Source organism: Hyperolius riggenbachi, chromosome 4 (assembly GCF_040937935.1).
Source record: "Hyperolius riggenbachi isolate aHypRig1 chromosome 4, aHypRig1.pri, whole genome shotgun sequence".
NCBI lineage: Eukaryota > Metazoa > Chordata > Amphibia > Anura > Hyperoliidae > Hyperolius > Hyperolius riggenbachi.
This window is the reverse complement of record NC_090649.1, coordinates 385779573-385803595: the sequence shown is the minus strand read 5'-3', so window position 1 is coordinate 385803595 and position 24023 is coordinate 385779573. Positions and strand designations below refer to the sequence as shown.

Below are 24023 nucleotides of genomic sequence, written 5' to 3'. Positions count from 1 at the left end.
ATGCGTGCAGCTAGTCTGGTCTAGTGAAGACCAGACTAGCTGCAAGCACGCACGCACGCACAGCGTCCACTCGCCGGTACACTGGAGGAGGTAAGTCCCGCCCACCGCCGCTGCTGCCAGCCACCGCTGCCAGCCACCGCCGCAATGTTATGGAGGGGAGAGCCCAGACGAGCAGGGGGAGCAGAGAGCGGCGACACATAGCTGGTGCACACCGGTTGGGAACCTCTGCAGTAGAGTGTAAAATATATTAAAACAACTTAAAAATGAGGGGGGGGGGGGGGAATGGTGGACTTACCTCCCCCACAGATTACACAATAGTGACTTCTTGTAAAAAAACAATGTTTATTTAATTAGTCCAAACATCTGCAACTCGTTTTGCGGGTCAATTGCCCGCTTCCTCAGGCAAGGTACAATAAGCAGCTTGGTGCTATACACGTCCTGACACGGACTCAGCTACTCCTTATTATACCTTACCTGAGGAAGAGGGCGATTGACCTGCAAAACATGTTGCAGATTTTTGGTCTAAAGAAATAAACGTGGTTTTTTTACAAGTCACTATTGTGTCATCTGTAAGTCCACCATTTCCCAACATTTTTAATCTGTTTTTAACATAGTTTACACTCTACTGGTGCCTCTGTATTTGCAAAGATAAAATTATCATTCCTATAAAAGGGCTGGGTCTTTGTATAAAATGCAGACTTCACATCATGGCATACCATACACAAAGTCGTCTTAAACTGGTAATATACCAAGCCATGACATTTCACAATAATACCCCGGCTGTAGCTGAGCAGTGCTGGATAAATTTTATGCAAGCGACTTTGTCCAGCGTGGTGAAAATAAGAGCAGCCAGACCACTCAGCATCTCCATTCATATCTGCTGGGCCTCTGTGCTTTGCCCCGCGCACATTTCCTGCTCCCGTCCTGCATAGGTGATGCGCGCCATTAAAAAACAACAAAGAAAAAGGTACAGAAAGTAATGAGGTGGATGATAATGCTCGGGCTCTGCTTTTTTCTTTAAATTATGTTCAAAGGATTCAATCAGTTCACGGCAGACTTTGATGTCCTGAAATCAGTTTCCAGCAGCTTTTCCTATGACCTAGAACACATTACGCCAAGCAATACCTTCTCATCCTAGTTTGTGCAACATTTTACTTTTTAAACAAGCAGCCCTTTCAAATGCTTCCACGTAGCTACTAAGTTATTCATTACAAGGCTTCATTTCATTGTTGCATGTAGGGGTTCTACATAACTCACGCTTTTTACGGCCATGAATATTTCATATCATCTTATATTGAAGTCTAATTCTCTGCTAAGTATTCATTGTGATCATATTAGATGTCTCTATGGGAACACCTTCTGTTTCCTTACAACTTTCCAATAGGCTCGCAAAATCGCTTCAATTTTGGATAGATGTATCTTAAATGTATTTTTTTCCACAGCCGAGTTAATATCCAGTTGTGCTGACATCCTAAATGCCTTCAAAAAAAGAAGGAAACGGATCCATTTCGGAAGTGTCGATCTGACATGCTCCAGGTAAAGTCATATGAAAATGATTTTCGGCTTTGTAGCTGAAAGATAGTGTTCCCCAGATGATAAAGGAGCCGAGTTTTAGGTAATACAAGTAAAATAATAGTTTAAAGCTGCTTAGTGTAACTGGAATATTTCCCCTTTGCCTTCAGAGCAGGAGGCACTCAGCTTCTCCATAATGTACGTTTCTCTTGCAGACATCTTATGCATGTATTAATGAGAGTGTGGAAATGTCATATACCTGCAGGATCAAACTCACAGAGCACCTGAACAGAATTTGAATGTCTAATCTCCCAGATCATTTGTATTTACTGGGAAGGCGCGCATGAGCTTTACACCAGAGGAAGTTTTCCATAAATAGACGGAGGGTTAAGTAAATGTGCTATTGGCAGATTTAGAATGACTCAAGTGGTTGTACCTTGCTTGGTGTGTTGGGTGACTACTGAATGCTTAATTCTAGGCTTGAGTACCTTGGAGAGCTCATATGAGCTTGGATATATCGCTAGGCACAGAACTTATTAACTCACTCACTTAATGTCAGAGATATAAATCAAAAATCTTTTTTTTTTCTTCGCAGCCAAACACACACATCCCTTGTTTCCAGCTGAGTTGTCTTCACAAGCATAATCAAAACCTTTCCTTGACAGCCATCTCAGTGCGGTTAGCAGAAATTTTCTCCTATTTAAAGACAATTCCAGGATTTATTTTTCTTAACTTTAGTTAGTTAAGGCCAGACCCCACTATACATCGCTATCGCTCAAAGATTTTGCTAGTGTGTTGTACAAAGATTTCTGGTGCTTTTATTTTAGTGCTAGTGATTTGTAGAGCAACTGAGAATAGCCATTTTTTTCCTGTCGGGTAATGAAATTGCAGCGAATTATCTTTTTGTACAGCGATTGGAAAGGAATTTTGCAGCGTTCCTGTATTTTGCAATAAAGAAAACAAAATCGCTCTAAAAATACTTTGGGGCTCTTCTGCATTGCCTTTCATTAGCATAGTGCTTTTTAGGATCGCCAGCGACTGTCTGATATCCCGCACGCTGCTGTATTACTCTAGTGGGTCATAGCCCCTAGGGTCAGTAAACTGTTGTTATTTTTATTTTGATGTCCACATTAACCACTTCGGGACCGGCCGCCTAACCCCCCTTAAGGACCAGGGCATTTTGCGGAGGAGGGGGGTGCACGCGTTTGGGGGGGGGGGGTCAGGCGGCCGGATCCCGTCTGTGGCTGGCTGGGCAGTGTCCCCCCCATGGTGGCAAGTGTCCCCCCATATGCCAGCAGCAATCACTCACCTTCTAGGCTCCAGCGATGAGCCGCAGTAACCCCCTTCTTCTCCAGCCGGCATCTCCGCTCCAAATGACGCTCAGGTCGGGTCGTCAGACGGAGCAGAGGTGCCGGCCAGAGCAGAGGGGGGGCGCCGATCGTCGCTGGAACGGCATGGAGGTGAGTGGATCCTCTTCTTTTCCCCCCTGCCGCCGCTGTCAAAGTGATCACTACGATTCAACGGCAATCGTAGTGATCACGTGATCAGCAGCCATGCGCGATGGCTGCTGATCACTGAGGGGAGATGCCGGCTGTCATATGCCAGCTTAATCTCCCCTCTCAGGTGTGCACGATCGCGTCGGGACGGTTCTTTAGCACGGACGTTGAATCAACATCCGGTCAGAACTGCTGGACGTTGATTTAACCTACGTTGGTCCTCAAAAGGTTAAAGAGGTTTCTTCTCACTTCCTATGCTTAGGTAGCACCCACATAGGGCTGGTAGCTTGAAACAGGAAGTGAGAGACAGGAAATAAAAATTCTGGTCAGGAGTCCTAACTCTTCCCCACTCTATCAAAATGATTTATTTGTTCCCATCTTTTCCACACTTGGAGAGATTTGCCTACTTCATACATAGACAGGAAGTAATATAATACAAGACAACTAAAAACAATAAAAGCCCAAAACAAAATGTAATCCCCATAGCCTAGCAACTGTGATCTTGCACTGCGATTTTGCCACGATTTGTGTGCTTTGCAATTCTCACTTGCATGAATAAGAATCACAATAGAATATGCTGCATGCAGCGCGTTTGCGATTGGCCCAAATTGCAATTTCTCCGTAAGCACTGTAGTGTAAGTAACCCCATTACGAGCAATCAGCAAAGTGCAAAATGCTGCCAGAAAGAGCTTAAGTAAGAATAGTACCTACGCAAAATTTCCTGCAAATAGTATACAGCTTTGAATTGGTTCAACCAAAATAGGCAGAAATTTGTCTGGCCCAGTTCTCAGTAGCGCCTACAGGCTAGTGACACATCCGTTGCTATGGAGTGGGGAGGAGGGACACCTTTGGTAGTAGCCAAAGAAACCAGAGGCTTGCTAGAGTATCATTTAGAGCACATGGAATACATTTTAAAATAAGGAATATATTTTCACCATTATTAATGTTCATGTTCCATTTCAGGGTATTCAATTTGAAAACCCGAATGATCCAAAACACTGCACTTCAGCACCCGAGCAAATGGACAAGGGTCACATGACTGATGCTTCCTCCTTCCTGCTTGGAACAGGGAAGCATTGGAGTCACATGAAGTGCCCTGTGCAGTGCAAGCAAATGTCCTCCCCATGACCCTGTCCACTTGCTCTGGTGCTGAAGTGTGGTGTTCGCAATCATTTGGGTTTCCAAATTAAATATCCTGAATTAGAACACTAACATTAACATTAACTTTCCCTTAAAGCGGACCCAAACCAAACATTTTTTTTTAATTAAAAATATTTAGTTGCACCACTCTAACACATACAAAGATAAATAAACACTCCTTCAAACCTATGAGCATTTCAGTGCATGCTTTTCACCCTTCTCTTTTTATATCTAGGGTTATACTGGGGGCAGCCATTAGCAATTCCTCCATTGCTGGACAGCACCTACTCCACCAGTCTGCCGGATTCTGTCCCGGCAATTTGAAAGGAAGGGAGGGGTTCCTCCAATAAATGTAAAATATTTTATATTTGGCATCATGCAGCTGAAAAAAGGCTGCTATTTATTATTATAATTTGGAAAATAGATTTTATTTCTGAAATCTTGTATTTTTAATTTGGGTCCACTTTAACAAAAATTGTCATCAATGCTAAACTGAGATGTGCACAGTTTATTAAAACAGGCCTGTCAGACCACTTTCCGCTTCAGATTAATAAATGAGTAAGTTCAGCTCTGTATGTTACTATTACCAGTTCTGCATGTTTCTGAAGAGTAAATACCACAGATCATTTATAAAGAAATGCAACATTAACTATGCGGGTGCTTTTATTCTGCTAGTAGAGGAAATCTAATGGAACAACAAGGGGATTCATTAAAATTTAAGCTATATGTGTGCTTTGCTGACATCCCTTTTGTTCATGTCAGTGTACAAAGAACTCTCCTGTGGGTCAGTTAAAAGGAATTCTGTTCAATAGTCATATCTGGGAAGCTTTAGCTCACTGTAGTGTTAAGCATCTGTGTACTGAACTATATGAAGAACTCAGCAAAGAACAACAAGATGCTTAAAAGACCCACAAATGCACAACGATTTGCAATGCTCTCTATGATTCACACCATCTACATCTTTATATGGTTTCACCACATTCTGGCTGTAGCCCCAAATCCACACAAAGGAACGTCTGACATGATCTATCAATCATGTTCACAGGAGATCAACGCTTTGAAAGGATCTTAAATATGTTACACTATATTAAAGGGTACCAGTAAAAAGCAATCTCCAATCCAAATACCAAGTTGATGTCTGCATAGGTTAGTTATTTGCAACAGTCAGCTCACTTCACTGGCCCAGCTATTGCGGTATAATGTTCTAAAATGAAATGGGAAGCACCTTCCAAGCGCCCATAAGTTAGATATAAACTCCATGCAGATAGTGACCTGTCCCAGGTTTGATCCGGGCACTCTAGTGCAAAGAGTGCTACTACGACACTGTACCATAAGGTACAAGAGAAGAGTTAGGGCCAGTTCACATTGCTTGTGCTTTGATTCATTTTTCCAATTGCCAATTTTAAGAGGACCATGATAAACATAGTAATCGTGGTGCCTTTTCACACTGATGTGATTACATTTTCACCAAAACACAAACTTAATACACGCAGCACATGAATATCGCATAGCAAGCAAAGTGCTATGCAATTTCCTGGCCATCTCATAATTTAAAATTCTTTCCGCAATTTTTTCCCCCCAGCATTGTCAATTGCAATTGCACACTAAAAACTAGTCTGATTGCATCATTAATGTGTTGGATCATGCATGTTGAAATAGAGAAAAAACATTGCCTCACTGTGTGTTTGTGATGCAGTTCACAATTTTCAGTGTGTATGAGCCCTTACGATAGCTGGCTACTGGCTGTATTTATTGCTGCCCTGCACTGCCTGTCTCCAAGACTGCCAGTTTTCAGATTAAAGTCACAAAGCTCTATAGAGGTCCCACGGACAGGATGCCAGTTCTCTCTAATAGGGTGCAGACAGCAATAAATTCCCTACCATCCGAAATACTTACAGATAAGTTAATTGGGGCTTACTTCTCTCCACACTATCCAAAACGAAAGAGGTTTTTTTACACTTTTTAGCCGAACATATTAATATTCACACTTATATAAAAGTGATTGTATAATTCTGCCAGTTGCTAAAATAACCAGAAGAATAAAATTCAAGTGCCGTGTAGTCCTGCAAAACTGTCCTATAGAAATATGTGACAGTGCAGTTTTGATATTTGCTACTAAAGTTTTATCAAGTCAAGCTTTATGATGCAGAGTGTTCCATCATTTAATATTTCTTTATTATCATTGTAAGGTTGCAACTGCATCTCACCTTTTGGGCATGTCCTTGAGACAAACGTCTGGAGGTGGCAACCACCATTCATACTCCATTTATACCCTCTTCTATGAAATGTTGTACCAGCATGAAAAAAACCTCTGTATTAAAAGTTTAGTAACAACTACTGGAAAAAACCTTTCCTGTTCTTGACATATTTGACATAATCACAGAGTCGTCCTTTAGATTTGCATAGATGCCTATGAAACTGTCTCCTACTGTGTCTCTTTCCACATTCCACCCATCAGAGCATGGATTTTATGTGCCTCTGTAACAACAAGCCATAGATCTGTGCTCAGCCCAGGAGCAAAGTGCAGAAACATGTTGCTTTTGGCACAAGCCACGGTTCCTCTGTCCACTTTTCAGAATTCGGAGTGAGAACACACAAGGAAGGAGTGAAAAAAGGCCCTCAGCTGTAACCGTGCCAACAAAATATAAAGACACAAACCCAGATGCAGGAATCTGAAGCATTTCCTATGCTATGCGACTGTCCTTTGCAGAAGGTCAAATGAACATAATGAAAAAAGTGGATATATTTTAGAGCTGGTTGGAAATGTTCTTGGCTCACCGAAGAACTAGAGCTGACAGTGCCAAATATGTTTAACTAATATTCTTAGCTTTGTTCATCTGCCACATTAGCGGATTTCTGTCTATGGCATGGACTCGCCAGCCTCATTCAGGCCTGGGATAGTGATGGTCATGGGAAATAAAAGAGAGGCCTGGGGTTGGAAAGGGATTTTTTTTTGTCTTTTATTAAGGAAAGTTGCCAGGCTGAATATTTTATCTCAGTAATGCTAAATTTAGATTTATACAGAATATTCTCATACACACTGTCACATATTTAGCACAGGACATAATTATAGCCAGAGCACACTATGCAACTCTGCTATGTGTCCCAGCAGAATAGGCGGCCAGGGCTGTCCTGCTACAAAGTGATTTAAGCAGGTAGTAAAATGTGTGGCAAACACATCTGGATAGAATTAAAGCATATAAATATTTTGGGAACCTATTTATAACAGCAGGAGAACAGAGGCGCCAAAAGGATAAAAGGAAGCTAAATGAGCTTAAAAACCAATTTCTTGGTAAATAGAGGAGGTAGTGGTGGACTTACCTCCTCCAAGTAGACACACAACGACTGTAGTAAACACAGTCACTATATTTTATTTATGAACTCCAAATATGCAACGCGTTTCGCAGGTTTGATCCCGCTTCATCAGGCAATAACAACGGAGCAATAGCATATGTGGTCAGTAGAAGAGCCAGGCACCTCTGTGCTCTTCTACTGACCACATATGCTATTGCTCCGTTGTTATTGCCTGATGAAGCGGGATCAAACCTGCGAAACGCGTTGCATATTTGGAGTTCATAAATAAAATATAGTGACTGTGTTTACTACAGTCGTTGTGTGTCTACTTGGAGGAGGTAAGTCCACCACTACCTCCTCTATTTACCAAGAAATTGGTTTTTAAGCTCATTTAGCTTCCTTTTATCCTTTTGGCGCCTCTGTTCTCCTGCATAATATTGAGTCCACCCTGGGTGGAGGGTTGAACCCCCTTTTTCTCATCTACAGAGAGCGACTTCTTATTCCTGAGTGGGGTCAGGAAAATCTCCCCACCTGCCTTTACAGTGGTTGCCTAATGGTAACCCTGGTTTGTGAGTATTAATATTTACTCTATCTAGTAACCATTTACCAGTACATATTACACTATTGGGGCTCTTGGTGTTCCTTGTTTTTATTTATAACAGCAATACCTCTTTTAGTTGCAGTGTCTATTTATTTATTTTATTTTTTTTAAAGAATGTCAGAGATCTCACTGGCACAAGTTTCCCCAGTATGAAAGCATTGCCTACATTCTAAATAAAAGATCACAGCAAGGTTGTATTACTGTGTTCCCCTCCTGCCACCTCCAAAAATCGTCATCCAGGCCTCTGTGTGGCCAGCCTTGTTTCCAGTGTGTTATCATACACGGCATACAGCGTCGATGCCTACAGGCTACCAGGCTTGTTGGCCACATCTGCTCTGTCACCTGTGGCCCATGCATAAAGCAGAAGAGATTGTAGGACAGAAGCATGTCACTTTAAGGGTGGTCATGTATATAGCAATCCATATGCCAAATTGCTGTAACAAAAATGGTCACTTCTCACAGCGGTAAGAAGGGATGACTGATCGATCAATTTAGGGAAACACAACTGGCAACTATGGTGACATAGTAGATAGCACTCTCGCCTTGCAGAGTGTGCAGCATTTGAATCCCAGCCAGGCCAATATATGCATGGAGTTTTTATGTTCTGTCTGTGTGGGTTTCCTCCGGTTACTCCAGTTTGCTTCAACATCCTAAAAACTTACAGACAAGTTAATTGGCTTCTCCCTAAAATTGGCCCTAGACTTTGATGGACATATGACTATGGTAGAGATTAGATTGTGTGCCCCTCTGATGGACAGTTAGTGTAAAGACAATAGAACAATAGATACTCTGTACAGCGCTGTGGAAGATGTCGGCATAACTGGTCAGTTATGTGATCAAATGCATATCTGTATTCATATATATATATATATATATATTTATTTATTTTTTTGTGCGGTCTGCAAAATATAGTGGGCGCACTCTGGACGATTACTGTGGCTGAAGGCTACGTGGATAAAAATTATTAGCATCACCACTGCCTAAGAATGAACATGTACATTGTGATCCAAACTTGCAGGTTCCATCATTCATATCAAACATCATTATGTAGCCAGATTGCCCATGCCTATCACCTACTGCCAGCAAGCAGCACCGCCCAATGAAATCTAAAGCTATCTAAATGTACCTTTAAATGTAGTAGCAATCAACAGAATGGCTCAACAAACAGCCAATGATTTGGTCCGTTTAGGTGCACAACTGCACAGATTCCAATTGGCAACACACATATCTTTCTTCTGTATACAATTAAATCATATGCTTCAGTAATAGTAAGTTCAAGGCAGATGTAGATCACATGTTGGTTACTTTGGCATCTCGTTTTATCAATGGTACTTTCCCTACAACAGGCAATCGGTGTCAGTAATGTAAAATGTTGCCTATGAGTGTTAGGCACAGTGCCAGAGTTTGCTTTGGTTGTTGGTACAGAAATTAGTTAACGTTACTGAGCTTCCATTAGTAATTGGCTTGAGAATTCTGGATGTGTCAGCCTATTGAAAAGGAATCTAGTTAATTTGCATCTTTCATATATTTCTCCTTTCCACACCCACCAAAAATATTTGGAATTTTGTTTCAGTAGCACAACTTCCCTTGGGTGCGGTGGTTTATTGTAAATGCCAGAAAAACTACAGGAAAAGAGTGAGAGGAAGATAAATCCAAAAACTACTAAGAATGAACTCTTGAAATAAAAAAGTCATAATTCTTTCCACTAATCCATCCCAGATGTCTCCTCTCAGAATACTTGTGTTCCATTTATGGAATGTCATTCTCTACTGCTTCCAGGTCATGGCACCGAAGCATCAACAGATTTAAAACCACAAGAGAAAAAGGCTCCTATGACATACCATTGGATAATGGACCATAAACATTTGGAGCGGTTATATATACAAAGTCATCTTAGAGAGGATGATCACATACATGGAGTTAAATTAATGTGGATCTCTTCAACATTCAGGAAAAGTACATTACAACATTCAGCAGTTTCCATTTTTTTCTCTTGGACTGGGGTTTGTTGTGATGATGCCATAGAGACAAAAAGTATGTATTGTAGCGCAGAGGTCAATATTTAAATTCAATTGCTTAAATGTAAACACAGACATAATAAAAATGATCTGCTATCAACTTATCCAAAATTTGATCATGCAAACTTGTTGAGCAGCCAGATAGTGTTACAGGCTGTGATGTAGCCTTGTTCACACAACACATTTTAGGCAGCACATATAAAACGCAATATAATGTGTATGCAAATTTACATCCTATTCAGTGCACTACAATGCATTTTCGTGTGTCACACCATGTTTTTATTTGGGCTTTATTGTGGGTTTCATTAAAAAGAAAAAAAATGTACACATTTTTTTTTAAAGTATGGACTATGGACTTAAAAAAGTATGGACTAAAATAGGTGCAACCAGTCACTAAATGTGCTTCAGGCACTAAATGTGCCCATAACTTTTCACTAGCATATACTACATGTGAAAATGCACACATTTGTGTAGCAATTAGGGATGCAGAGGTTGTGACTGTGTCTAGGTTACTGGACTATAAGGGCCCACAAAAAAAACCCTTCAACTGTTGTACTCTTTAAAAGATATTCTAAACTTTTCCCTTGCCCTGTTTACACCTCTCTGTGGCTGTCCCTGGCAGGTTTAGTGCTCCACATGAATTGTTATGTACAGAGAGCATGAGGGGGCCCAATGTAAAACTTGCACTGGGTGACCTTGGCTATACCACTGAATGCACATTCTGTGTGATGACAAATTGTACAGCAACACACAGCACAGAAAGGAGTTGTACACACGTTATGCAAGCCACAGTATATGTGCATAAAGTTGTACCACTAAAAACTTATATGTTATGTGTTATGTTAACTACATAACAGGCAAGCAAACAAATACTGCACGGGCATGCACAACACTGCACTTGTGTAAAATAATGTAAGGGTGCACTAGTGCAATATATTGGTTTGTTCCCGAAGGGAGTAGAAACATCACCTAGTCTCCCAGAATGCACTAGGAGGAGAAGGCTACATGACCTCATAACCAATGGTAAGCACTGCCGGGATGGTGGGGTTATATATTTAAACATACAGCAATATATAGATATAGGAAGTGTTTCTGATGCTGAAACCAGGATACTTCAAGTAAAATTGGGCTTCCTGAAAAATGTGGTAATTGTAGTGCCTCTTTAAAGCAGATTTGTGAAATATGTGCAATGCGCTACAATGTACAGAACCATACATTCAAAACGTCAGTAAACGTAACGTGGACAGACAGTATACACCATGTTCACCATTTTAACAAGCAATGTAAGTGTTGCATGTATTAAACGATTTATGCTGTTTGCACAATTCGCTAAGTAAACCTGGTAAACACTGCACATTAAATTTGCAGATGTTTTGTGAATACAGCTCATAGTGTGAACACATCTTAACCAATACAATTTCTCATTGGCCGTCCGAAACTGCTGCCTCATTTGTTTAGTCCATTTCCAAGATGCAAACATTTGCATAAAATGAGCATGAAATCTGAATCAACTCAGAATTAAGGCTTCTAATCAACCATCTCTAGTTATTGCAACAGAAACAGCAAGGTTTTCTTGCGATCAGCCTCTCGACAGCTTGTTTTTCAAATAGCTCATCATTTTTTAGCTTCATTTCTATATTTTCCACAAACTGCCACACTTCCATTCTCAGCATCATGTCATTAATTTTCACATACAACAGCAGACTATCAAATCAAACGGAAAAATAAAGAGATTATAATGTCACATTTCAAGGGCCATAAATCTGGAATACTCATCCAGGCTATGTCTACACAGGGAGAAAAGTGTCCCTTCGTGTCCCTGAGTGGATCCTCTGGTTTCATGTGAAGGGTTTCTAGGAAAACCTGCTGAAATGTGAAAATGATTGTAATCTGCATAGTATGTCCGGGAGGGAGGTTAGCCTGCTTAACATGCAAAATAAAAACGGGGGCATTGTTGTTTTTTCACCATAAGGCCTTAACACAGTTTCTGTCCTGGGAGTCTCCATCTCACATCCCAACACATGTTTATTGCTGATAGCGGGCAGCAGGCAGCATCACGCACACTCTATGACTTATGCATGATGTTCCTTGCATTAAACTCATTTCCGCCAGGGATAGAGCTCAGGGAGGTGAAGCAAAAATCATGCAGGCAATCTCCAGCAAAGTGCCTAAAATACGCTAATAGAAAAAGGCCCTTTGCATGAAATCAATAATCACAAATATATTTGCTAACACAAAAATTACATGTAACAGGTGTGAAGGACCGAAATGACCACCTGAAAGAGAGATCACGGAGAAGGATGTGATTTGAAAGGCGCTGATTGGATGATTGCAATTATTTCCTGTTTTGATCTATCACCTGATTGTGGTGTACCAAAGGCTTAAGCTGGCCATACACTGGCCCGATTTGCGCCCGTTTCGACAGCAGATTCGATCACTGGGATCGAATCTGCTGCCAATCGTTCGCACTAAACGCACCCGCCGATCCGATTTCCTCCCGAAATCGGATCGGTCCGTCGATCGCCCCGTGCGGGAAATTACCGTCGATCGCCCGCGGGTAGGGAGCGCGTCGTTAGCGGCGGCCGATCCGATCAAGTATACATTACCTGACCCTGGCTCCCGGGCATCTTCTCCGCGCTGCACCGCTCTGTTCCTGCTTCCATCCCAGCGTACATGAACTTCCTGTGTCACTCCAGTGACCAGGAAGTTCATATAGAGGGCGCTCTATTTGAACTTCCCGGTCACGGAGTGACACAGTGTATGCTGGGATGCGGTGCGGGATGCGGTGCAGCGCGGAGAAGAGGACCCAGAGCCAGCTTCAGGTAATGTATACGGGGGAGGGGGGGGAAGAGGGCCGGAGCAGCTCAACAAATTGTGATCGGTTTCAGCCTGAAACCGATTCACAATCTGTTGGCAGTAAAGGCAGCCATACGATCCCTCTCTGATCAGATTCGATCAGATAGGGATCTGTCAGTTGGTCGATCTAATGGCAAATCGACCAGTGTATGGCTACCTTTAAAGTGTAATTTCATTTTTTATAAAGAGCAAAAGAGCAATTTTACTAATTCCTACTTTTCCTTTACAGCAGATTCCCCTCCACAACTCAATACTGAAAAGACAAGGAACACCATGTTTTTAATTATGTAATGCATAGTACACACCATACAATTTTCTGTTAGATTTTTCAGTTAGATTATTTTTTGGTAGAGACTGGTCATTATCTCCGGTGCAATGTCTTCTGGTTATCTCCTGCTGAGTAGAACAATGCCTAATTGCTAGGCAGATTGATGGTTAGATAGATACATCTCCAACATGTTGAAAATGATCTTTTTGGCGTGTAAATCTAACAGAAAATGTAACAGAAAATTGTATGGTGTGTACCTAGTATAACATGTCAACGGAACCCTGAAGTAAAAAGAATGTGTGAGTGCAATTGCTGATTGTGAATGAAAGAAGTCGCTTATCTGCCTGTTGTGCTGATCTTGTGTCGCTTAAGGCGCGTACACATGCCAAACTTCAGCAAACGATGGGAAAAACATCAGTCTGCTGACAGTGTGTACACACGTGCTACTGTTAGCAGAAAGTCCACCCAGCGGGAGGGTCTGACGGACCCGTCGTTTGCTGAAGTATGCCGTGTGTACGCGCCTTTATACTTTCTGATTGACTGGACCAGAAAACACTATGCTGATCAAGTCTTCTAACTCCCTCTGACTCTACTGGTAGCACTCTTACTGCAAATGTGTTGCTCAATCTACTGGAACAAGAGTATCAGCACAGCAGCAAGACAATAAAGTTTGCAAACGTAGTATTTATCTCACAGTAGAGATCTTTTTTTCTATACAACACAGGTATCAAACTCAAGGCCTGCAGGCTGAATCTGGCCCATCTCACCATTTTATGTGGGCCTCAAAAGCTTCAAATGTGCATGATTGTAAGCATTAAAAGAAAGCAGTAAATGAATAGCACCAACCTGTGCTGTACATGTGCTCATAAGGAAAAGAAGTTTACAACATAGTAGGACGCCCCAACAATTGCATCTGGCATCTCCATGGAGACGGCAGGCATACGCGAGCACATCATTTTTTGCCTTTGCACATATGCACACTCCCTATCTCTTGCTGTGATTGGGTAGGGGACATTTACATTTGGTGCTTCTGCAGAGAACGTGTTTAAAAGCACAAAGTCTTTGCCTTTCCTGTGCATTCCTCCCAAAGACTGCAAACCGTAAAGCATAAAAGAACACTTGCTTGTCGTCTGCAGCTGCCACCCTTATCATTCCTGGGTGTCCTGTGAGTACATTTATGGAATAAAATATACAGCACAGGTTGGCCTTCTCCATTCCTCCTCTTACTGCAGGTGACAGCACACTCCCAACCCATCCAGAGAAGTACTCCAGTGACACGCTGCCTTCCCTTCCACTGTATTTTTAAGTTTGCTCTCTTATGTGTTTGACTTTGACACCCTTATAGTATACACAGTGGGTTTAAACCAATTTAGCTTTTTGAATGTTTCAGATTGTAGGTTAGTGGGGCTGCATTTCTCATATCAAAGCAATGTCACTATTGAGACGTGGGTGGCACAGTGGCATAGTGGCTGGCACTGTTACATTGCACCACTGAGGTACCTGGATCAAATTTGGGCCAGGACACTCCCTACATGCTTGTAATTTGTATGTTCTCCCTGTGTTTGTGTGTGATTCCGGTGGCTGGATAGTATAATGGTTAAAGGCTCTGCCTCTAACACAGGAGACCAGGGTTCGAATCTCGGCTCTGACTGTTCAGTAAGCCAGCACCTATTCAGTAGGAGACCTTGGGCAAGTCTCCCTAACACTGCTACTGCCTATAGTGTGCGTCCTAGTGGCTGCAGCTCTGGCGCTTTGAGTTCTCCAGGAGAAAAGCGCAATATAAATGTTCTGAGTCTGTGTGTGTTTGACACTCCAATTATCTCCCACATCCCAAAAACATACAAATATGTTAATTGGTTACCCCAAATAATTGGCCTTAGCCTATGCTATGGACATAACACCAGGACCATGGTGAGGATGGGATTGTAAGCTTATCTGTGAATCAGTTAAGGCTCATTCACACAGAAGACAAATGTCTCTGCAGACCCGTGTCTTGCGACAGTTTGCACGACAGTTGTGTAAGGTGTTCACTGTCTGCGACAACAGTGGTCTACAGGCAAGGTCTTTTCCTGAGCGAATTAACTGGTCAAAAGCGAACGGCTTTTGTCATGCAAGCTGTCGCGCGGTTTGGTGCTGTATGTATGAAAGTCTTCAGCAGACAGCAGAGGTCGCTACCAACAGATGCCTGCATTATATATACTGAGAGAGGAGGCGACACTCGTCGCTATGTAGTCTGTGACAGAAAATTTCCTCTGTGATATCGCTACGGATTTTGTTGCGTGTGTACAACTGTCGCTAGTACGAACTGTCGTTTGTGCCCGCCGAAATCTTTTGTCTTTTGTCTCTGCCTTGCAGCTAAAGACATTTGTCTCCGTGTGTATGTGCCTGTAAAGCATAGAGGAGGATGTCAGGTGTGATATAAAGAAAGGATAACTTGGGTTCTTGATCCTTATTCTGTGGCATGTAAAGGTGCGTACACATGCACTATTGTAACAAACAACGGGTGTGTCAGACCCTCCCGCTGCGCGATCGTTCTGCCGACAGTAGTATGTGCCGACGTACTACTGTCGGCAGAACGACCGCGCCGCTGGAGGGTCTTACGGACCCGTCGTTTGTTACAATAGTGCATGTGTACGCACCTTAAACAGTTTTACTTGCATTAAAGGATACCACAACCGAATGGTTGTGGTAAAATTGATTGCTGCACTGTGTAGGGGGTGATGAGTGCATACCTGCATTTCCTCCCGCCCCCTCCGTCTGCCGCCGTTCATGCTCTATACACTCCGGTGTGCGGCGACTTGCTTGACCTCTGCCCCGGACATACTGCGCCCTGTGTGCGCAGTATGTCCTTCCCCCTTCGCTTCTGGCCGGCGCATAGTGCCAGGCTCAGAAGCACGCTGTCCCCTTTTTGCTGCGTGTGCGCTCCATTACACCGAGCGTCACATGCTAATCATGTGACGCTCGGTGTAATGGAGCGCACACGCAGCAAAAAGGGGACAGCGTGCTTCTGAGCCTGGCACTATGCGCCGGCCAGAAGCGAAGGGGGAAGGACATACTGCGCACACAGGGCGCAGTATGTCCGGGGCAGAGGTCAAGCAAGTCGCCGCACACCGGAGTGTATAGAGCATGAACGGCGGCAGACGGAGGGGGCGGGAGGAAATGCAGGTATGCACTCATCACCCCCTACACAGTGCAGCAATCAATTTTACCACAACCATTCGGTTGTGGTATCCTTTAATAGGATAGATTTGATTGATTGGATTAGATTTCTGACAGGAACAGAAAAAGTCAGAAAAATCAAATATTGTTAATTATGAAACATAGAATGCAAGGGTGACTTTAACATTAAATCATGTACAGACATATGGGTGAATAATTATCATCCCCCCCCCCGGTCTCAATATTGGAGGCCGAACTCTTTTGAAGAAATTAGCACAAATGCACTGCTACCAAGAACTGTCTTTCCCATTTCTATTCAAAGCCAACTATTGACTTTTTACTTCTATGAATTATTTAAATCCACTTACTCTAGAATAATGGGGAGCTAATCAGAATGTGCCAATGCAACTGAACAGACATCTCTATAGCGGAGGACTACTTGCCAAGCATGAAGCACTAGAAATGCTGATGAAAACTGACATATAAAAATGTGACTTTCCACATACTGTTATTTTGTTTAACCCTTTGCAACACTACCAGTGGTCTAAAGCTTCGCCAGGCGGATCGCTCAGAAACAGCCTTATCAGTCCACCGACAGACTGTACACACGCTGTACTGTCTGCTGAAAACACGCCCAGCGGGAGGTGACGACGGACCGGTCGTTGTCTTTGATCAGGCTTGAGTACGAGCCTTAATGCTGGATCCACACCATACTTTTTTTGGCAGATTTACCTGCTAGAACGATTATTTCCAGCATGTCCGATCTGAGAATCTATCGGGTTTTTTTAGCTATTTTCTGACAGATTTCCATTCATTTCTAGGGAAATAGGTCAGAAAATCGCTGAAAAAACCCCCAAAACGATCGATTCTCAGAACAGACATGCTGGAAATAATCGATCTGGCAGGTAAATCTGCCAAAAAAATTGTATGGTGTGGATCAAGCATAAGTCACAGCCTTTATGATGATGTGCTATAGACAGAATCTCTGTAATAGGATGTAGAACTTCAGATAATGTTATGCTGTTACAGCAGCACATGCTTCTCTTGTGGCGTCCAGCCTTTCAACGCTCTGATGAAGCTTACACAGCAATGTCAAAAGTTCAAAAGAAAAAAGTTCAGAACATAATGCAGAAAAGCTGAAGGACCTGCAACAAAATATCTACACTGAAAGAAAACCACTAAAATGAAAAAAAAAAAAAATATCTGAGAGTGTCCTGCAGTTCTCCAATACATTTGTGGCCGAGTGAATTCAATTCACTTTTTCTCCTACGAGATAATATAATTTTTCATCTTCTGATTAAAATATATTTTCAGCACTCTGCAATTGGAAAAAAAATACAAATGTAGGTGGAAAAGTTCTGTCAAATGTATTCAGAGTATTTCCTTGCTTGTTGTTGGCTTTAAAGATGTTTTATTGATAAGGTGTGAAAATTTCACCTTGGATAAAATTCAGGTGAAAATGTGAATTGCATAAGGGCCATAATCGCAACAGGGCCACAATGGTCAGTATGACTTTTACATTCTTGCAATAATTAAACTTCCATTTAAAAAAAAACAACAAAAAGCCACCATTTGCCTAAGCATATCAAATATTGCAATGACAATAGCAGATATTTGTGTGTGAGGCTGCATAAACTAATCTCTGTCAAGGTGACTGATAAAGACTGTCTAAAGGGAGAAACTAGTGTTTGTACATGAGCCCCCTAATGTCATCTAAAGCAAGGCTTTTCAACCTGTGGTACGCGTACCACTGGTGGTACTTTGCTGTTGGCCAGGTGGTACACACCAGGTTTGCCTGCCACTTTATTGCCCGCATGCCACTTGTCCTGGTCCTGTCCTGCCTCCATAAAGTTTGGCTCCTCCTCCCTCGCTCCTTGCTGTGCTTCTCTGCAGCATACTTCAGATCTCAGATCAGTGGGGAAGAGACAGCCAGGCGCACAGTGCACAGTGATGGCGCAGATACAGAAAGTGACATCACTGCTCACTTCCTGTATTTGAAGTATGCGCGCCGTCACCATGCACTGTTTGCCTGGCTGTCTCTTCACTGCGGCTGGCTTACCAATGTTCTGAGGTGTGAACTATATATCGCAGGGCAGTACAGCAAGGAGTGAGCAAGGGGGGAGCCGAACTTTGTGGTGAGTCACTGCTTAGCTCTCAGCTCTCTGGTGGTGGGGCCAGGCTATGTATAATTAAGCGGGCCAGGGGAGGGGTTTCGGGGGGGGTAGCGCTGTTATGGGAATTCTGACTATAGCGGCGCACAGTCAGTAACTTCGGCGCCGTCAGAAGACGGAGCTGAAGTTGCTTTTAAAACACTGTAATTTGGCTTCCAGCAATAGCCGTATACCAGCTGTATCCTGTGCCCAAGTCTCCTGACGGCCAGTTCATATGTATGCGTGTGTGTGTGTGGCGGGGGGGGGGGGAGGGGGCAGGGAGAGAGGAACTTGCAAGGCTACCTATATTGGCAATCTACCTACAGATTGCCAATGCTGACAATCTGTCGGGTAGTTATCTTTTTCCCCACCAATGCCTCCTACTTTTCCCCTCCCATATTATGCCCTCTTTTCTTAAAGCGTACCTGTAAGAAAAAAGTGCCCCGGGGGGTACTTACCTCAGGAAAGGGGAGGCCTTTGTATCCTAAAGAGGTTTCCCCCTTCCTCCTCAGTAGAGGGGATCCAGCTCTGGGAGCCACAAAGTTCTCCTTGTCGGTGTGTGCGCATGCGCAGTAGCTGCTCTCTGTTCAGGCTCCAGCAGAAACAGCCAAGCCCGATTGCATCCAATCTACTGTGCAGGCACACTGGTTGTACTTTTTAGGTGATAAAAGTGGTAGAATTAGTGAAAAGGTTGAAAAGCCCTGATGTAGACACACACACACACACACACACACACACACACACACACCGCACACACCGCACACACACAGCTTTCCCTGACTACAGTGCTTGAAAAATCAAACAAGCTGACACTTACCTGGGGCTTCAATCGGTCACCTGCAGCTGTAATGTTACACGCTGTTCTCCTATGATGCTCCGTTCCCTGCCGCCGGTCCTGGTTTAATATTCATCTAAACAGACGAATAATTGTCACTCCCGTTCGCATCATCGGGAGCTTTCTGCACGGGCGCAGTTCGAAATTTTCTTGTACTGCGCCTGCAAAATAAGCTCCCGATGATGTGCGCAGGAGCGAGCACTTGAGTGGCCATGGGCTCACAGCCGCAGTATAATCACTGGCGTGATTACACCGGGACTGGCAGCGGGGAACGGAGCATCTGAAGAGGACGGCGTTGGACGTTACCGCTGCAGGGGGCCGATAGAAGCCCCAGGTACGTGTCAGCTTGTTTGATATTTAGGATGCAAAAGAACTCCCTTAAAGGACAACTGAAGTGAGAAGAATATGGTGGCTGCTATTAATTTCCTATTAAACTATATGAGTTGACTGGCAGCCCTGCTCATCTATGTCTCTGCAGAAGTGTCTGAATCACTCCAGAAACAAGCATACAGCTAATCTTGTCAGATCTGACAACAATGTCAGAAACACCTGATCTGCATGTGCTTGTTCAGGAGCAGTGGCTAAAAGTATTAGAGGCAGAGGATCAGCATGAAAGCCAGGTAACTGGCATTGCTTAACCACTTAATGACAAGCTGACTTGTCATTCGAGTCCTGCTAGAGCCTCTTAATGGCTCCAGGATGCTTTTATAAGTCAGACAGTGCTGATGCCGCTGTGCATGTGCACATGCGCGCTCCCGCGCCTGCACGTGCATCCCTGTGCATTTCCACGTGAAAATAGTGTGGGGGGGGGGGACACCAAAGAAAAAATACACCTTTATTTCCAAATACTATATTGTCACCATACTTTGTACTAGGGACATAACTAAAATGTTGTGATAACCAGAACAAATAGGCAGATAAAATGTGTGGGTTTTATGTACAGTAGCAGTGTTTATATTAAAACTATAGGGGATGAAATTGGAGAAAAAGTGTATTTTTTCATTTTTTCCTTGTTTTTCCCTTTAAAATGCATAGAAAATAAAGTAATTACTGAAAACAAATTTCAACCCCAAATAGCCCAATTGGTGGTGAAAAAAACAAGATATAGATCATTACATTGTGATTAGTAGTGTTTAAGCTATTGGCAAATGAAAGGGATGAACACTGAGGGCTCGTTTCCACCATAGCGAATCCGCATGCGGCGACGAGATGCGGATTCGCTTGTTACACTGAAGTGGCCGGGGCTGTTTCCACATGTGCGGCGTGCGGGAGCGATTTGGCTGCGGGCCAAATCTGCACGACGGGACCCACCGAATTCGCCTGCGTCGGAAATCCGTGCGAATCGCATGCGTTTGTTACATGCGTTTTTACCCGCGATTTCGCGTGCGATTTCGCACCTTTTTCAATGTTATTTTGCCCTGGCAGTGTCATGGTTAATTTCGCATGGCACCCTGCCATGCGAAATCGCACGCGAAATCGCGGGTAAAAACGCATGCAGAAACGCATCCGCATGCGTTTTTACAAGCGTCGGAATGCCGGCGAAATCGCGTCGCAACAGTGGAAACGAGCCCTGAAAGGTGAAACTCGCTCTTGTCCATTAGGGTAAAAATGCCTTTCAGGTAAAATAGTTAAAAGGAAATACACTCACCTAAAGGATTATTAGGAACACCTGTTCAATTTCTCATTAATGCAATTATCTAATCAACCAATCACATGGCAGTTGCTTTAATGCATTTTGGGATGTGGTCCTGGTCAAGACAATCTCCTGAACTCCAAACTGAATGTCAGAATGGGAAAGAAAGGTGATTTAAGCAATTCTGAGCGTGGCATGGTTGTTGGTGCCAGATGGGCCGGTCTGAGTATTTCACAATCTACTCAGTTACTGGAATTTTTACGCACAACCATTTCTAGGATTTACAAAGAATGGTGTGAAAATGGAAAAACATCCAGTATGCGGCAGTCCTGTGGGGGATAAAGCCTTGTTGATGCTAGAGGACAGAGGAGAATGGGCCGACTGATTCAAGCTGATAAAAGAGCAACGTTGACTGAAATAACTACTCATAACAACCGAGGTATGCAGCAAAGCATTTGTGAAGCCACAACACGCACAGCCTTGAGGTGGATGGGCTACAACAGCAGAAGACCCCACCGGGTACCACTCATCTCCACTACAAATAGGAAAAAGAGGCTACAATTTCCACAAGCTCACCAAAATTGGACAGCTGAAGGCTTGAAAAATGTTGCCTGGTCTGATGAGTCTCGATAGAGTCAGAATTTGGCGTAAACAGAATGAGTACATGGATCCATCATGGATTGTTACCACTCTGCAAGCTGGTGGTGGTCGTGTAATGGTGTGGGGGATGTTTTCTTGGCACACTTTAGGCCCCTTAGTGCCAATTGGGCATAGTTTAAATGCCACCGGCTACCTGAGCATTGTTTCTGACCATATCCATCCCTTCATGACCAGCAGCATAATGCACCATGTCACAAAGCTCGAATCATTTCAAATTGGTTTCTTGAACATGACAATGAGTTCACTGTACTAAAATGGCCCCCACAGTCACCAGATCTCAACCCAATAGAGCATCTTTGGGATGTGATGGAATGGGAGCTTAATGCCCTGGATTTGCATCCCACAAATCTCCATCAACTGCAAGATGCTATCCTATCAATATGGGCCAACGTTTCTAAAGAGTGCTTTCAGCACCTTGTTGAATAATTGCCACGTAGAAGTAAGGCAGTTCTGAAGGCAAAAGGGGGTCAAACACTGTACTAGTATGGTGTTCCTAATAATCTTTTAGGTGAGTGTAAATATGGCAGCCTCAATATCCCTCTCACTTCAATTCTCCTTTAACTGCTTACTTTTTTCACTGTAGTGGTCCTTTAAACAGTCGAAATTTGACAGTTGGAAAATGACAGTTTAAAAAAGGCAGTTATAAAATGACAGTTTAAATTTGGCAGTTGAAAAAGGACAGTTGAAGTGTCATTTTTCAACTGTCATTATCCAACTGCTATTTTCCAACTGTCTTTTTCCAGCTGCTATTCTCCAACTGCCATTTTACAACTGTTATTTTTAAACTGTCAAATTTTAACTGCCATTTTCCAACTGCCGTTTTCCAACTGCCATTTTCCAACTGCCATTTTTAAACTGTCAAATTTTAACTGCCATTTTCCAACTGTCAAATTTTAACTGCCATTTTCCAACTGTCATTTTTCAACTGCCGTTTTCCAACTGCCATTTTCCAACTGCCGTTTTCCAACTGCCATTTTCCAACTGCCATTTTCCAACTGCCGTTTTCCAACTGCCATTTTTCAACTGTCAAATTTTAACTGCCATTTTCCAACTGTCATTTTCCAACTGCCATTTTCCAACTGCCGTTTTCCAACTGCCGTTTTCCAACTGCCATTTTTCAACTGTCAAATTTTAACTGCCATTTTCCAACTGTCATTTTCCAACTGCCATTTTCCAACTGCCATTTTCCAACTGCCGTTTTCCAACTGCCATTTTTCAACTGTCAAATTTTAACTGCCATTTTCCAACTGTCATTTTCCAACTGCCATTTTCCAACTGTCATTTTCCAACTGCCATTTTCCAACTGATATTTTCCAACTGCCATTTTTAAATTGTCAAATTTTAACTGCCATTTTTCAACTGCCATTTTTAACTGCCATTTTCCAACTGTCAAATTTTAACTGCCATTTTCCAACTGCCATTTTCCAACTGTCATTTTCCAGCTGTCATTTTCCAACTGCCATTTTCCAACTGCCATTTTCCAACTGCCATTTTTCAACTGTCATTTTCCAACTGCCATTTTTCAACTGTCATTTTTCAACTGTCATTTTCCAACTGCCATTTTTCAACTGTCATTTTCCAACTGCCAGTTTCCAACTGTCATTTTCCAACTGCCATTTTCAACTGTCATTTTCCAACTGCCATTTTCAACTGTCATTTTCCAACTTCCATCTTCCAACTGTCATTTTTCAACCGCCATTTTTGTATCCTAAAGAGGTTTCCCCCTTCCTCCTCAGCAGATGGGATCCAGCGCTGGGAGCCCCAAAGTTCTCCTTGTCAGTGTGTGCGCATGCGCAGTAGCTGCTCTCCGTTCAGGCTCCAGCAGAAACAGCCAAGCCTGATTGCGTCCAATCTACTGCGCAGCAGCGCAGGCACAGTGGTGGTACTTAAGATTTTCAGGCAATGAAAGTGGTACAATTGGTGAAAAGGTTGAAAAGCCCTCATCTAAAAAACTGGCATGGCCGATACCGAGCAACCCCTTAGTGCATTGTTCTCCCACTCACATCACCCACCTAAGGGCACTCCATCATCCACCAAACCAATCCCTCCATACCGGTAGTATCAGGTGTGTCGCTAGCCAGCAGGCTTGTTGCCTATACAGCCACAACCCTAAACTGTCGCCCAAGAGATCAAGTCCCATTCCCTGCCAGGTGAAAAGTCCAAAACAATTGTTCTTGATAGTTTCAGGTGACCATTTTGGAACAATCACTGAACAGACACTCTACTTGATCTCTTCTCTTCTGGATGCGTATGAAGTATCTTGCTGCAGGGACAACAATAGCAGTGGTCAAGCTTTACCAATCACTGACGGGAGGGAAATTTAAAAGGGGCCTCAGCTCAAATTCACACGGAACCAGCAGATACACACAACACCTCCAATAAAAAAAAGGATTGTGTTATT

General features: G+C 43.0%; 1 protein-coding gene and 1 long non-coding RNA gene across 3 annotated transcripts in view; one reads left to right on the top strand and one right to left on the bottom strand.

The window, feature by feature from the left end:
• CRIM1 (cysteine rich transmembrane BMP regulator 1) overlaps positions 1 to 24023 on the bottom strand; it is a 982593-nt gene that overhangs the window by 803618 nt on the left and 154952 nt on the right. The gene's annotated exons all lie outside the window — the stretch shown is intronic.
• The window catches only part of LOC137504120 (uncharacterized), a 77161-nt gene that overhangs the window by 7790 nt on the left and 45348 nt on the right, over positions 1 to 24023 (top strand). The window contains exon 2 of the long non-coding RNA XR_011019427.1: positions 1443 to 1536. This is a non-coding gene — a long non-coding RNA (uncharacterized lncRNA). The remainder of the gene's footprint in view (positions 1 to 1442; positions 1537 to 24023) is intronic.